Raw genomic sequence first — 18,366 nt, 5'->3', positions numbered from 1 at the left:
ATAGACTAGTTTCACCATTGAATATTTCTATGATGGTTCATTCACTTGGTGTGAAAATTTATATCATCTAATATCATAAATATAATAAAGAACTTTAGGTCCCGAAGAACCATAATTTTTGGAAAATAAGTGTACTTATATCTTTACTAGTTTATATGCTACCTGTCGTAGCATAAATATAATATTCATCTGAAGATATTGGAGTAGAGTCAAACATAGGTTATGTTTTTATTTGAGAATTAGTTTATATAGATTTATTTTATTCTCATAAATCTAATTGTGATCTAGTTGATTGTAAAAATATAAGTTACTTTTCTAATATGTTAGAACTAGATTTTAAACATGTTTATAGGATCGGTATGGCAACCCTGTGAAGGTTTATTTAACTTAATGAAAACTTTTTACTAATATGGGCCCAATTAAACAAATAAACAAACTTTTGTTAATTAGTAGTTAAAAAATTTTTTTTTTCAAAGACATTCAATTCAAAAAAATCAATAAATTGGCATAAACAAATCCAAGAACAAATTATAACAATTAATTCTATACAATGAAATATATTAATAAATTAATTGTAAAATTAAATAGGAGAGGGATAGAGAAATTGACACTGAAAATTTTATAGTGGTTCGATACAATCAGCCTACATCCACTTCCCAAGCTTCTCTTGGTATATCACTATAAACTTGACTCTTTCCATGGGTTAGAGTCGAATTGCTAAAATATATATATATATATTTGGAGTAAGAATGAACCCTATCCTTTCCATGGTTGGTGATCAAACCGTGACAACCACTCTTTTGAGGGATCAAGAGCAACCATTACTATGAATTTGGAAATGAAGAACAAGACGAGAAAAGCTCTCTTGAAGAGTAAATTTACAAAGTTAGCACTCAATGAATTAATCTTCACAACATAAAATATCTCTTAAGAAGAAGATGAAAAGAAGAAAATTAAACTTTGGAGAGAAAGCAACAATAGTGACTTAATGAGTTATGGAGGATTGAAGATAATAAAAATTGTTGTTATGATTTGAAGGAGAAGATGAGTTTAAATAGAGAGAAAAAATTGTTGAAAACCACATTTAATTTAAACCATTGGATCTTGGAAAAGAAAAATCAATGTTGAAGATTTTAACTAAACTAGCCGTTAGACACAAACAAATTATAATATTAAATTCTTTTTCTTTTTAAAGTCATGTTCTTTTTAAAAACTCAACAAAAATCAAAAGCCCACCATGTGTCACTCTTCCATTGTTTCAAGTGGACGTTTCAGTTTTTAATGAGAAAACTTATGTCATTTCATCAGATCCGGATTTTTTCGTTAAATTTGTTTTGGTCATATCTTCTTCGTTTGATATCCAATTTGAGTGATTCAGATTGCATTGGAATCGTTGTTCCAAGCTTTACACAATGAGCACTTCAAAACACTCAAATTATTAATAAATAAAACTAGATTTGTTATCATCAAAATATTAATTAATTAATTAATTAATTTGAGATTAAGATCCAAAAAGCCAATAATCTTCTCCTTTTTGATGATGACAAACAAATCAAGAAAAATAAAATTCAAAGAGGTGTATGATATAAAACATGAACAAGAATCACAATAACACACATAAATTCAATTAACTTGAAAACTATGAATATTTCAATAACAAGATACTTTCATTTTTCTTACTACCTCTCCCCCATTTGGAATCAATTAAAAAAAGGACAATTGAGACAAATAAACAAAGATATAAAAGTGTCTCCTAAAATCATGAACACATACTATTTTGCATATTTCTTCTCCTATGCATTTAGAAAATAAGCAACGACATTGTAGATTCAAAAGACATCATAAAGAATAAACCAATTTAACAATTTCTCCCCCTTTTGGAATCAATAGAAACACTCCTCCTTAATAAGGGACAAAAAGACATTTAGTACATAATCAAATTGAGGGTAGAAATAACAAATAAAATTTTGCTTCAAAGATAAGTACTCCCTTAAAAGGATAAATAATATGCATAAGAGGGGTACACAACACTAAAAGAATATGAGAATCAATCTTATTCATAAATGAAATTCATATATAAAATACATAACTTCCCGTAAAGCCAACCATTCTCCTTCTAATAAGAAATATCAATTAAAACCGAGGAGATAAAATCATTAAGAAAAATTCAAACATTTGAGATATCAAAATATCAAACATATTATAAAATAAGCACCAATTTGAGCAAAAATTTCAAGAGGTTCAAAAATATAAATTAATTCCATAAATACTCCCCCTATGAAAAGGAATTTAACAATTCTTCAAAACAACAATCTCAATGATCAAATCTTCTCGACATTACAAAACACAATTTTCAACATATGACAGATAATATGCTCAATTAGTTTCTATTCAATGATGAAAATCGTAGGATATGCAAAAATATGCTAAAAAAGCATTTAATAGAAATCTAATCCATTTCATCTAAGAACATAAACAACATATTTTAATTATCACTACCAATATCACTCTTTTGCAAACTCGATATCCTTTTGCTCAAATCTTTCAAAGAAAAACACAAGGATATAGTAGCCATTTAAACGGCCAAAAAACCAAATATTAAGCAATAGAGACAAATGCCAAATAGATAGATATACAATAATTTTTTATGGCATAAAAATCAAATAGTCAATGTAATTCACAAGATCTCAAATTCTAACCTTTCAAAACTATTCAATAGATATAATTTTAATAAAGATAACAAAAGAATAATTGTCTCAAGAATTTTTTTCCTTTTAAATAAAGGTTACCAAAGTAAGTCATTTCCTTTGTAGGATTCATGCAAGATTTTCTTTTAGTTGCTCCAAATTGAAATAATTCCACAATTACAATCTAAGCAACAATTTCTTCTTGAATCACACCTACAAACAAAATTCGATCAAAGGATTTTGGTACCCATCTCTTGGATCCTCCATTATTAGTGAGCAAAGATTTAGGAATTCATTTCAAATTACATCCAAAATTACTAGCATTCATTTTTTTGTAAATAACAAGCATGATATTTATGACCAACTTTGTCACAAGAATAACATACAACATTGGGCAAGAATTTCTTTTGAACTAATTGATTGTGTACCTTATTTCTAATCAAGAAATTCTTTCTAGGAGCGTTTTTCAATTTGAAATAATTTAGTCTAATATGATCTTTAACTCTACAAAAATGACAAAATTTTGATTTTCCATGCACACTTCGAGCATTTCCATGACTAGACACAAATTTAGTACTATGAATACATTTAGATTTAGCAAGATAATGTTTAGGCATAAACTTAGATTTTTCATGTGTAGATCTACCTTTTCCATGCTTAGACATAAAATTTATATTATGAGCACATTTTGGTCTAACATGATTTCGTTTATGCACAACTTTTGTTAAAGTTGATTTAACAAGATTAGGCATATTGGATAAGACATTAATGTGACCTTAACAAAAGTAACACTCTTAGAAGTAGATGAACAATTTTCACTCACATAGTCTAATACCCTTTTATCACTAAAAGGTTTATCCAATCCAACAATTTTATCTAATTTATGTGCACCTATAGTCACAGGATTTGACTCTTTTTCTCTTAAAGGTTTAACAAATTCATTTTTATAAAAAATATCATGCTCAAGAAATTTAATTTTATCAACAAGAGAAATTTTACTTTTTTTTCTAGAGAAGAATTGTTAGTTTCCAACGCATTAATTCTATGTTTCAAACTAGCAATTTCATCTTTCAATTCTAAAGAACCAGATTTAATTTACTCATTTTTATCTCTCTAATGATTTACTTCAAGTTTCAATTCACAAGATAAAAATTTGAGTTCATCGTTCTCTTTTTCAAGAAACTTGAATCTATCATTCAAGGCACATTTCTCATGATCACAAAATTTATCATCATGCAAAATATTAGTAGTAGCTTTATTTTTCAAAGAATTATTTTCATCTATCAAAATTTTATCCTCAACAATCAATATCTTATACTTATTCGATAATTTTAAATATGTAGAGATAACTTTTTCAAGATCATGTTGCATACTTTCAAATGCATCAAATAATTCATCATAAGAAGGTTCTATGATTTGCCTCATTTTTGTCACTTTCATCTATGGAGTCGTTATCTGAATGAGCCACTAAGCATAATAAGGATCCATTACATTTTCCTTTTTCTTCTTCATGGACTTTTCCTTGATTTTTAGAATTATAGTTCTCTTTCACATCAAATAAATCGTACTATAACGAGAATTTTCTAAGCTATATGTACTATCAAGAAAATTCTAAATATCATATGCATATTCAAAATGTAAGATTTTATCACATATTTGTCTATCCAATACACAATATATGATATTTATGGCTTTGGCATTGAAAGTAAAGCAACTCATTATTTAATTGCAACTTAGACAAATCATGCTCACAAACATACAAAATGTTAAAATCATAGCAAGCATGAATGTTCTCATTTTATTTTTCCATATATCATAATTTCTATTTCCATCAAAGTATGAGGTCTATTAATAGAATCACCATTTAAAGTTGTCATAGCTCTTGCAATTCAATTTTTCAAAACATTAATAATATTTTAAAAATAATTTATGTGGAGGAGTTCGATCGGTATGACAACCCTCGTGAATAGGGTTTATTCAAACCAATTAATTTTTTTTTTACTAATATGAGCCCAATTAAACAAATTAACAAACTTTTGTTAATTAGTAATTTAAACAAAAATTTTATGCAAATAATTCAGTTCAAAAAGATCAATAAATTGGCATAAACAAATTCAAGAACAAACTATAACAACTAATTCTATGCAATGAAATATATTAATAAATTAATTGCAAAATTAAATAGGAGAAACTGACACCGAGAATTTTATAGTGATTCGACACAATCGGCCTATATCCACTTCCCAAGCTCCTCTTGTGTATGTCACTACGAACTTGACTCTTTCCACGACTTAGAATCGAACTGCTACAATGTTCTTTTTTCCGGGAGCAAGAATGAAAACGATCATTTCTAAGGTTGGGGATCAAACCATTACAATCTTTTTTTTAGGGATCAAGAGCAACTCTTATAATGAATTTGGAAATGAAAAACAATACGAGAAAAACTCTCTTGAAGAGTAATCAATGAATTAATCCTCACAACATAAAATATTTCTCTCAAGAAGAAGATGAAAAGAAGAAAATTAAAGCTTGGAGAAAAAGCAACAATGGTGGCTTAATGAGTTATGGAGGATTGAAGATAATAAAAATTGTTATGATTTAGAGGAGAAAATGAGTTTAAATAGAGATGAAAAATTGTTGAAAACCATATTTAATTTGGACCATTGGATCTCGGAAAAGAAAAATCAATGATGGAGATTTTAAACTAAACTAGTTGGTAGACACAAATAAATTATATTATTAAATTTCTTTTCTTTTTAAATTCATGTTCTTTTTAAAAACCCAACAAAAAGCAAAAACCTATTATGTGTCTAAAACTAGTACACAAACATAAAATAATATTAAAGTCATTTTCCTTTTAAATTAATTTTCTTTTTAAAACCAATTCAAAAATCAAAAGCACACCATGTGTCACTCTTCCATTGCTCAAGGGGACTTTTCAATTGGTCAACTTTGATGAGAAAACTTGGCCATGTCATCAGCTCAAGTTTTTTTTCGTTAAACTTGTTTTGGTCATATTTTCTTCGTTTGAACTTGATTCAAATTGCATTGAAACCGTTGTTTCAAGCTCTACACAATGGGTACTTCAAAACATTCAAATTTTTAATAAATAAAAGCTAGTTTTTTATCATCAAAATATTAATTAATTAATTAATTTGAAATTAAGGTCCAAAAAGCTAACCATGGTAGCTTATGAAGCAGATTATAACAATTACTTTATATCATGTTAAAATCTTGATGATGTACGAGGCCAGTCAATAGTGTTCTTATATGAAGATAATAAAACATAAAGTACTAGTATCGCTATTATACGAATTTCTTCAAAAGACGACTTGGGAGACTTATTGACGAAGGTGTTACCTGCAACAACATTTGAGATTTTAAATACGCAACACTTGTATGTGACAACTAAGAGTATCAATTGATATTTTCATGAGGGGAGTAAATATGCTGCACTATTTTTTCCTTGACTATAGTTTTGTCCCACTGGGTTTTCTTAGCAAGGTTTTAATGAGGCAATTATTAAAATATATGAATGATGTACTTTTTTTTTCTTCACTAGGTTTTTATCCCATTGGGTTTTTCCTAGTAAGGTTTTAACAATGTATATATTTTGTATATTATGGACATCGAAGGGGAAATATTATAAATATGATAATTATGTAGATGTCCATGCATAACCTCCATAGGTTAAAACTCATCCATTAACCTCTCCATTTAATCCCCATAATTATCTTGTCCCCTTTTTATGTTTCATTCTTATAATCACCATCCTCACAACCCTATAAATACAGATTGTAGAGATCATTTGAAAACACACCTCAATTGAGTATAATACATATGTTCTCTACTTTCTTCTCTCAATTTCTCTCTTATATTCTTATGTTTGTTCTTCTCTCCTCTCTATTTTATGAGAGTTATATGATTTCTTAAAAATTAAAAACATAATCACACACTTTAATTTTTTTCTTTTTATATATGCATTTCAATCCTATGTGAAAGGAAAGACATGTTTAATGTGTAACCACACCCTCCAAAACGTCACATCCCGTTGGCATCAATTGGTGCTCGTCAAACACATACACTCAAAGAGTTGTATCTTGACAACACCAATTGCACCTATTCAACATAAAATTTTAATTTTGAAATATATAAATATATTTGTGAATTAAAAATTAGAAAGATCATATCTATTGTCTTTTGAATGGACTCTAAATTCAAAAAGGCTCATTCAATCAATATAGGGTAACATAGGAATTTACTAAAACTATAAGGACAAAATAGGTATATAAAGATTCTCCTCTTATAGCCCTTTTTATAAATAGTATAGACAAATTAAAAAATAATTATGAATCTTAATCGACCAATGTAGATACCTTGTTACCATAATTACTTGTGAATACCAGAAAATTCTATCCAACTGTATTAGTTTTTCGCTTTTCTAACAAGAATCTATAATCAAATGAAAATTGGTAAACTAAAAACATAAAAAAAATGTGCTTGTAAAAAAAAGCAAAATAACAACCAATTACTTACTCCGACACTTTTTAAAGACTAACAATATCATAGATCGTCACCTCTCAATACTTGTAAAATGCAAGTCACAAAAATTCGTTCAATTAACTAAAGAAAAAATTACACTACCATTAACATTTTCTCTAAAAAGTAATTCAAACAAAAAGAAAAGAAAAGGAAAAAGAACCTGAAATTCTCGTTGTGAAATTCAATCTTAATTTTTCATTTTGAAATTGTCATTTTATTGTATCTATGGTGACAAATTTTAGAGTCTTGTGCATTCCAATTCATTTTTTTTATCTCTAATAATTTAGAAATGGTTACTTATCAATTCTAACTATATTGAGTCTTTGCCTTTCTAAAATGAATCTATAATCAAATGAAAATTGCTAAACTAAAAATACAAAAACCTGCATCTAAAAAAACAAACAAAACAACAATAACCAATTGTTTACTCTACACTTTTTTAAAAACTAGCAATGTTGTAGATTCGTCCCCTTTCAATAACTGCAAAATGTAAGTCACAAAAATTCGTCCAATTAACTAAAGTAAGAATTCCATTACCGTTAATATTTTCTCCAAAAAGTCATTCGAACAAAAATAAAAGAGAGAAAAAAAGAATTGGAATTGTCTTCTTGAAAATTCTACTTTAATTTTTCATTTTGGAATTTTCACTTTATCATATCAATAATGGCATCGATTTTAGAGTCCCGTGCACTCTGGTTCAATTTCGATTTATAATAGTTTAGAAATGGTTGCTTATGTAAAACGTTTGACAAAAGTAAAACTGAAAAAAATAAATTAAAAAAAAGTAGGCTAGGATGGTTGTCGTAAAAGGGATGGGTCTCTTTATAAAAGGGTCTTTTGATGAAAGGTTTCAATTGATGATCATGAAAGAGTTTGAGTGAGAGGTGTCTGCTTAGAAGGTTTAATCGAAGAAATATAATAGGGATAAATAGGAATTTTTAAAAATTGCAAGGGTAAAAGGAGAAGAAAAAAATTTTCCCCTTACTACCCCATTTAATATCGAGATTAAAAAAATCAATAAATGATTAATTCCCAATAAGAATCCTCTATCTAAAGAGAAAAATCTAAACTTTCAAATAAAAATAAAATTTTATTTCGTAAAAGTTCAAACTTAGAATTCATATACATGTACAAAGTCAAGGTCCAGTGGATGGATGACCCAAAAATTGAGAGAAAAATGAAAAAATTTGTCATACTTTTTGAAATTGAGGTTTTTTTTTATCCTTTGCTGATGTCCTTTTAGGGTAAAATTACCAAAACGGAACCTTGTGAATGAAAATTGGGCATCTCGCTCTCACTCTATCTTTTCTCTCTTTCACGCAAATCGTCTTTCTTTTGCTCTCTTGCTCTCATGCTCTTACCCATTCGCTCTCTCGCTCTGCAGCACAAAATCTCCAAGATCAAAACCCACAAAGAAGACAGACGAACAAACCCATGGAGAAGAAAAGTTACAGAGCAGACAAGGAGAGGAAAAAAAAAGAAGAGAAAATCAAAGGCAAGTAAGATGAGAAGATCAAGAAGTAAGAGGAAAAAAAAAAAAGGAAATGTGGAAGAGGAAGGAAAATGAAGAGAGAAAAAGGAAATAAGGGTAATTTGGTAAATTTGACGGATAATGATGTAAGCAAGAGACTAAAATTCTTAAGTTTCAAAAAGTGGGCAAAACCCATTTTTGGCTTGGAAACTAGGGTTGGGATGAAGAATGTGGATGGGACGGACATAGGATAAAGATAGGGAACATTCCTTGTCTCAATACTCATTTAGCTAACGAGAAAATTTTCATTTCCGCCCTCTCCCTCGTTCCCCATATCATCCCTACAAACCTTGGTCCTCATTCTAAAAAAGAACGTATACCTAATGGTTAGTATTGACCGGAAAATCTTGACCAATAACCATTTGCCACATCATTAATGATTAAAAACATATATGCTTATAAATTTAGGATCGATTAGAAAATACACTTGTCCTCATATTAAATTTAAAAACATGAAAATTGGACAATCAAATTGTGCCACATGACAGCTGGATCCGCGAATAATTTGATTAGGGCTCATTAAAAAATAGATTGTGCTAAAGCTGAATAATCCAAGTTCATCGAAAAGGAATGAGTTGCTTAAATAAGCCTAAGCCCAAACCCAAAAGTTGGGTTCAAAGTGAATCGTGTCCAAGCTTATACGTGGTCTCTCAAAACTTTACAAATAGAGGCCACAATTCATTTGGACGATTCGAGATTGAAGCATCCATTGAGTCATTCACTTGGAGGAATCAAAAGTCAAAATCTACAAAAGTCGGAAATTAGAGAATTCCAAAATTTAGAAGTAAGAAGTCTCAAAGACTAGAATATTCTAACAAATTGACCATCTTTTCACAATTTAAAAGTTGAAGATTCACTTCCTTGATATGAGAATAAACTTGCTAGCTCTCAGATCAAAACTTACATTCGAAAGAAAACATCAGATGATTATACATTAGAAATTGTAGCACTACTACACATCAATAAAATCTACTTCATTTCCATGAATAAATTTCTTTATTGAGATCTTGTGTAAACAATAAGAATAAAGAAAAGAAAAATACTAAATACATATCGTGGCCTCAAATATTCAAATTTTTGTTCAATATGATTACTAATGAACCATCATGGGTTGGCCGAGAGGTGAATAAAAGAAACAGATTAATAAAAGACTTAAAGAGAATAAGGTCAATCAATGATGGCCACCTACTCGGGATGTCATATCCTATGAGTATATCACAATAGATTTAGAGATATTCATATTTGTGGAAATGAACTTGAATTTTGATATTTGTATAAGTATCACAATTTCTAGTATTTTTCATCCATTTTTTTCTCGGGTATGTAAGCATTGCATTTATTAGCTTGTTGGTCTTCTTAAATCAGTATGTTAACATATTGATCTTTTTAGATCGTTCTATTGACTTGTTGATCTTCTTGGATTTTTTTGCTAGCTAGTATTGGAATCTTATGTCTTTGGATTGTCTTTTTAGTGTACTTTTAAATATTTGGCTTCCTATTATTTCAGAATATGTCTGAATTAAAATGAAGGGTAGTCTTCTTTATTTATTTAGTTTGATGAATTTATTTTGGATCATGACTAAATACTCTAAGACCAAAGATGATCTCCTTTATTTATATATTTGGGAGTAATTGTAATATGTAGACACGATTTAGGCTTCGTTTGAAAAAAAAATGTCAAAATCGAAAAATAATAGGATTTTTGGCAAATCACGTGTGAGATATTTTTTTAATTCTTGTTTTCCCCTAATAAGGCTGCTAAGTTTTGTGGTTCGTGTTCTTATAAATACACTATAATTATTGTTGGAGTTGAAGTAAGGATGTAGTTATGGATAATAATAATTAATGGACCCTTCCTGATCTAGCAATATTTTTAGAAGAATTGGAGTATATAGCAGGATTTTAAGTTTCAATTGAAAAAAAGGGGAAAACCAAAATCTAATAAGACACCAAAATCTAATAAGAATTTTAGCAAATTTGTTATAGAGCACGTGATCTGACATTTTATAATTCATGATTTGCCCTCAATGGAGTATGTAGTACATACAATGTAATCGTTGAAGATTGTATTGTGAAGTTAAGGGGTTTTAACCATCATTTTTGTGATTCATGATCATAATAGAATATATTTTCTTGATTTTTTCTCCATTAATATTAGTATGTTTTGATGATTAACTAGTATACATTTACACATACCGTATAATAGTAAAATGAAACCGTGAGACTTAAGTAATCTACATTTACACATGCAGTATATTGTAATTTATAGTTATGGGGTTTAAACCAATATTTTTCATCATTCTTGATTATAATAGTATACATTTACACATACTGTGTAATCGTAATGTGAAGTTATAAGTCATCATTTTTGTGATTCCGGATTATAACAGAATTTTGTATGTTTTTTTATTTTTCTCCATCAATCTATACTCAAATATATCTTTTGTTATCAAATTTGATTTGATTTTATTATTTTCCGATTTATTTATACATTTTCTTATCATATTGTAATTTTTTTATTTGATTCAGTATCATGTAATTCTTTTCAATTTTTTTAATTTCATTTTCTTATGATGGTTGCAATTTTTGGATTTGAAATTTATGAATAGTTTGGAAATGGTAAATTTTGAATTTGATTTCTTTTGTTTAAACCCATGCTTCAGAATAAATTTTAATAGAATTTTAAATTTTAGATTTCCCGTTAGAATCTAATAAATTTTAGTAGAATTTAAATCGATAAAAAAGTTTTAAAAAAGGATAACCCTATATTATGTTTCTTTCTTCCCCATCTATTCGTTCTTCCATTGTTGCAGCAGCACAGTTCTGGTGTGTTTTCTTTCCACCTTTTCTCCTGTTTTCTTGTTTGTTCATGACTCTCCAATCGACAACCATACACCAACTTTCATCTTTGATTTTTTTCGCCTTTTATCGTTTCTTCTTCTATGTGATGTTGTCGTCGATTTTCGATCGCCAACAAAGCTACATCTCCATTTTCCTTTTTCTTCTTCATATTTCACTCTCTACTTCAACCTCACACCACCATGTTGGATTTTGTTTTCTACTGCAATCCTCCATCAATTAGTTGTTTGCCTTCGAAATGTGCCCGAATCAATCTATTTTTTCAGCTATATATATTATTATTATTATTTTTCTTTGGTTGTGTATATGTATTTGCTTGTAATTAGTAATTTCTAAAATACTAAATACAATGCATTTGCATTGGTGTAGCTCTCTGGATTTGTTATAGGTTGTAACGTTGGTTTTTTTTTATCAATTTTAGTGTGTATGGGTGTGACATCGTAAATTTTTTTTATGTAATTTAAATTTGGATATTTTGTAATATTTGAGAGTTATTTTGAAATTTTGGAGGTTAAATTGAATTATTATGAAAAGATAATTCAATTTAAAATTTTTGCTTTAATAAGGATTTTGGAATTTAAAACATTTTAAGGGAAATTTGGGATATACTTCAATTAATTTGGAAAATTAAATTAAAATTGGGAGATTTAGATTTTGGAAAAGATAATTGTTTCAAATCAGTTTTATTGGGATAATTTTCCAAAAGGATTTGGGAATTTGGAATTTGATGAGGAAAAGGAAAGGAGTTTACGTAAGATATAATATACTAGGATGAGTTTAAAAGGAAAAAAGAAAATAAAGCTTTTTTTTTTTTTTGAAAAAGTGCTTCTCTCACGCACTTGAACGGAATCAACAACTTCTTGAAGACATTCTTCAAAATTTTCTTGAACCAAAAACCGAATACAACCACAATGGAGTCGGTATTCTCGGGGTGAGAACCGAAGAGTGGTGGGCTCTGACTATTTTGGTTAGATGGAAAGATTTAAATGTGTGGAGGAAGAAGAAGATTGAGAGCTTTTCACACAAGAACTCACAAATTACCGAACACTTTTATTATTTTCTCTCAATCAGAGAAAGAAAAACTAATTTTCTTTTATTCTCTTATTGCCCAAAATGAATAGCCACCCCACTACTGGGTGGAGAGAAAAGATGGGGAAGAGAATTGTAACTCATTCCCTTATTATTCAAAATATAATAATATAATATAAATAAATATGATAACTAATTCATCATATTATATTTATATTAAATTATATGTTATATCAAATATAACATATAACCTATAGTTTTAATATTGTATTCTCTATTATATGGCATTTAATATAAATCATATTTTTATTAAATTTAACAACTATGAATCCTATTCATAGAAAATATATTTGAATCTCATTCAAATATTTATTTTCTCCCATTAAACTATAATGTATCAAATACATTATGACAATTATATCATATATAATTGAAACAATTTAATTATATCAATATAATTAAATCATTCTATTAATTTGAAAAATTCAAATTAATCTAAAAACTGATTCTCAATTAAATTATGAGCTACTAAGGGGACCTCATGGACCTGTAGTTTGAAGCTCCAATCGTACATGAATAATTAATTAAATTCTTTAATTATATTATTCATCATTCGTTAACTGTTGGACACTCCACTAAAGACCGACGGTTGCACTTTTCGCATTGCAAATATATTTCTGTGTCCATTGGATATAACCAATCAACAGTACGATGACCCTTGACAAATTGCTCGTAAGTACAACTGAACTAAATTACCGTTTTGCCCCTATAGTTACATCTAACTTCTTAAGTACCATTGATCCCTTTAATGAACAATAGATCATAGTTCTATTATGACTAAACCCCTATCGGGCCAGGAGAGGGTGTGGCGTCACATTATTCAAGTCCTGGAATCAGTCTTTAAGAGAGTAATTTATCTATTTACCCCAGCTTCGGGGAAGGAGTGAATTCCATCTTGTGTAACTGTGTTCCCAGCTCCCTAATCAGACGAATCCCCAAAATGGTAGGCTTGTTGAGTCGCTGATATGGCCATTCTCACCTATACAAATTAAAGGATCGCCCTCATAAACAAGAGTTCACAACTCAGAGGTCATGTTACCTATGGTCATCCTGGTAAAATGTAAGTCTCTATTATAACGGTGTTATATAATGAGACTAAAAATTTCGTGGTCCGGTCTTATACAAACTCCTTTGTATAGAATATCCCCGCTCGCATGTCTAATATATGAATGATCAGGATCGGATCATTTGTAGCACTTTACAACAATTGTAACACCTACTACAGACCATTTAGGTTATCACTTAAACATGATCCACCCGTATGTCACCACATACATGTTTAAGTTACAAAGATAACCTTGGATGTTAGTTTATTAGTTTGTGGTTAATGCAACTAAAATATCACATATTTTATAGACAAAATGAATAAAATATCATATATTTTATTAATCACATATAGAGTTTGTTTATACAATATTTACAAACTATAAGACCTTACGAGATTTAGGGCATTAACCCCAACAATCTTGCACTTGACCTAAAGCTAGTGGGGTGTACAATATAACGAAAATACAAGTACATAAAAAATAAACTAGGGTATAACACGCCCAGTAAAATATCTCCCACTTGCCCTAGTCCAGTTGTGGTTTGTCCCATAGACCTATACTCTGCAGGTGATCCTCAAACACTGTAGCCATGAGAGCATTCGTAAACGGATCAGCAACGTTGTGTTCTGAAGCTATCTTTGTGACAATCACGTCCCCTCAATGCACAATCTCTTGGATGAGATGATACTTCCCCTCTATGTGCTTGCCGCGCTTATGACTCCTAGGCTCTTGGGAATTAGTCACAATAACTTCCAAATCAGTTAAGAATTTTCTGAGCCAAACGACCTCCTTAACAGCTTCACAAGCCGCTACATACTCAGCCTCCATGGTAGAGTAAGCGACATACCCTTGCTTGGTGCTTCACCATACTACCACTCCACCGTTAAGAGTGAACACCAATCCTGATATGGATTTCCTAGAATCCTTATTAGTCTGAAAATCATAGTCCGTGTATCTCGTAAGGATCAAATCCTTAGAACCATACACAAGCATGTAGTCCTTCGTTCTCTGTAGAGACTTGAGGCTATTCTTAACGACTGTCTGGTGATCTAATCTTGGATTAGATTGATATCTACTGACTATCCCACTGAATAGTAAATGTCAGGTCTAGTACATAACATCGCATACATTAAGCTACCCACGACAGATGCATAGGGGATTCGTCTCATCTCCTCAACCTCTTGAGATGTCTTAGGACATTGTTCCTTAGATAATGTAACTTCATGCCTGAAAGGTAATAAGCCCCTCTTGGAGTTCTGCATTGATTATTTGACAAGCAACTTGTCAATACATTGTTGGGGTTGATGCCTTAAAGTCTCGCGTCCTGTAGTTTGTAAATAATTTGTACGAATGCTTGTGATGTATAATATATGATATTTACTTCACTTCTTGACTTTGCACATTTGGATGTTTTATTTGCTTTACCACAAACCAATAAACTTAAAATCCCTGGTTGTCTTTATGTAACTTAAGCATGTATGTGGTGACATACACGTGGATCATGTCTTAAGTGATAACCAAAATGGTCTGTAGTATATGGATATAGGAGGGAAACCTTATCTTGGTAATGCTACGGATCCGTCCCGCTTTGTGGAATAGTTACAAATGTTGTGACTTGTCATAGATGGTCTGATCCTGATCATTCGTGTAGAGGACATGCGAGCAGGGTCCTATATAAAGAGTTTGTATAATACCTGACCACGAAGTGTTAATATCTCGTCATATAACCCCGTTCATGACAGAGACTTCATTTCACTAGGATGACCGTAGGTAACATGACCTCAATCTTGAGTGAGTTAGGAACTCCTGCCATTGAGGGTCCTTTAATTTGCTTAGGTGCAAGTGGCCAGAGCGTCGACTCAAACCTACCGCTTTGGGGATTCGTCTGATTTGGGAGCTGAAAAACTCAGCTACACAAGATGGAGTTCACTCTTTCCCCGAAGCAGGGGTAAATAGATAGATTGCTCCCTTAAAGGCTGATCTCGGGGCTTGAATGATGTGGCGCCACACACCTTTTCACGGCCCGAGAGTTGTTCACACATAGTAGAACTATGTTGTATTGTTCATTAGAGGGATCAGTGGTACTTAAGGAGTAAGATAAAACTATAAGGGCAAAACGATAAATTGGCCCAGCTGTACTTACGAGCATTTGTGAAGGGTCATCGTACTGATGATTGATTATATTCGAGGGACACAAAAATATATCTGTGGTAAGAAGAGTTTAGTTGTTGGTCTTTAGTGGAATTCCTGGCAGTTAACGGATGGTGAATATCATGGCTAAAGAGTTTAGTTAGTTATTCACGTTGTTGGGATTGGTGTCCTAATTCTCCCGGAGTTTCGTTGTTTGTAATGATATACATTGTTTGATGAATAAAATAATCATTATGTCATTCTGGCATTTACTCATATCCAATAAACAAAGCTTCTTGGTTATCTTATGTGAACTTAAGCATGTATATGTGATATACAAGTGGATCTTGCCTTAAGTGATAACTTAAATAGGTCTGTAGTATAAGAATTAAGGTGGGATACCTGATCCTGGTGACACTACGGATATGAGGTCTGTAGTATAAGGATTAAGGTGGGATACCTGATCCTGGTGACACTACGGATATGACTCGCTTTGTAGAGGTTTGCAAGTGTTATAAACTAATACAAATGATAGATCCTGACCATTCATGTGGAGACATTCAAGTGGGGGTGTCTTATACAAAGAGTTTGTATAAGACCAGACCACGAGATGACTAGACTTTATATATAACGCCGTTGATACTAGAGATTTACATATCACCTAAACGACCGTAGGTGACACGACCTCAATTCTGAGTGTTTTGGGAACTCTTTCCTTTGAGGGCAGTCCTTTGATTAGTATGGATGAGAGTGGTCAGATTGAAAACTCAACATGCCTACCTTTTTGGGGACTTGTCTGATCTAGGAGCTGGGAAAAAATCCATAAGATAGAATTCACTCATTTCCCGAGGCAGGGATAAGTAAAGAGATTGCTCCCTTAAGGGCTAATTCTAGGGCTTGAACATAGTGGCCACAACTTTTTTTTGGAAGAGAGGATTTCTTGTTTGGGCTCATCATATGTTTACTGTGGGCTTAGACGTTGATACCCGTGCCTACTTCACCGCTGCTACCATGATCATAGCAGTCCCCACTGGAATCAAAATCTTTAGTTGGATCGCTACCATGTGGGGGGGTTCGATACAATACAAAACACCCATGTTATTTGCTGTAGGGTCCATCTTTTTTTTCACCATAGGAGGACTCACTGGAATAGTAGGACTATGACTTATGTTCATTAAAGGGATCAATGGTACTTAAGAAGTTAGATGTAACTGCATAGGCATAATGGTTATTGGCCCAGCTGTACTTACGAGCGATTTGTGAAGGGTTGTCACACTGCTGATTAGTTAAGATGGACACATAATATATCTGTAGTAAGGAGAGTTCAACTGTCGGTCTTTAGTGGAGTGCCTGGTAGTTAATGGATGGTGGATCCCGTGACTAAAGAGTTTAATCAGTTATTCACATACCGTTGAAACTTCGAGCTACAGGTCCATAAGGTCCCCTTGGTAGTTCAATGAATTCAGTTGGGGATCAGTTCTTGGTGTTGATTTGAAATGTTCAAATTGACAAGAGGTAATTCAATTATATATGATATGATCGGTATGATGTATGAGATACATCTAGTGGAGGATTAATGTAAATGAGATTTACATTAAGTACCATGGAATAAAAAAAGCGATATGGTTTGTATGTTTCATAGGAGGAAATATTAAAATTATAGGTTATAAATATAGTATGATAAGTTGGTTATCATTTATATTTATAATAATATTAATTATTGGATAATTAAATCTTTTTCTCTAATAACCAATTGAGTGGGAGGTTATTGGTGCTTTCATGGTAACCGTGAGATGAAAGAAAAATTCTTTTCTTAATTTTAGTAATATTGAAAAACTTGTTTTTGAGATTTTCTCTCTTGGAAAAAGAATCTCACGGAAGTTGTCAAGTAAATAGGATTTACTAAGCGATAGCTTGACAAAGGTAAATGATCTTATAGTGTTTGTAGGCGACAGACATGCAGCTAACCAATGAGCTAAACAATCGCTTAGCTTTTGCTAAACGATTAGGCATCGACCTATACGATAGGTTCAGTCTTCTCCCCCTTGCTCAATCGTTTACACGATTATTGTTTCCTCCGTTCTTCTGCCTCAATCCAAGTCCACACAGAGCCCACCCTCTGGATTCTCACACCGAGAATACCAAGGTAGCCTTCTTGGTGGTGTTATACTCAACTCGATGTCGTCGAGGTTCTGTGGAGGCCGTTCGTGCTGTTGGGGTGTTCGTGACCTAGGTAATTGCTGAGTTCGAGTGCGTGGTGTTCATGCTGTGTAGCGGTCGTGTTGTTCGAGCATTCAAGGTTGTTGTGTTCGAGCATTCGTGATCAAGGAGCGTGGAGATGAGTCTACAAATGTGTGTAGATTTCTCCTTTTTTTTTGTTGTATCATGCTGTAATTTCTGTATTGATTGCTTAATCGTTTGTTTTTATTTACGACTGTAATTGTAATGTTCATATATGATTGTAATTTGGAATGATCTTTCC

This window comes from Benincasa hispida, chromosome 3, assembly GCF_027475165.1.
Source record: "Benincasa hispida cultivar pf3 chromosome 3, pf3_genome.v1.1, whole genome shotgun sequence".
In the NCBI taxonomy this organism is placed as follows: Eukaryota; Viridiplantae; Streptophyta; class Magnoliopsida; order Cucurbitales; family Cucurbitaceae; genus Benincasa; species Benincasa hispida.
Note: the sequence above shows the minus strand (reverse complement) of the source record.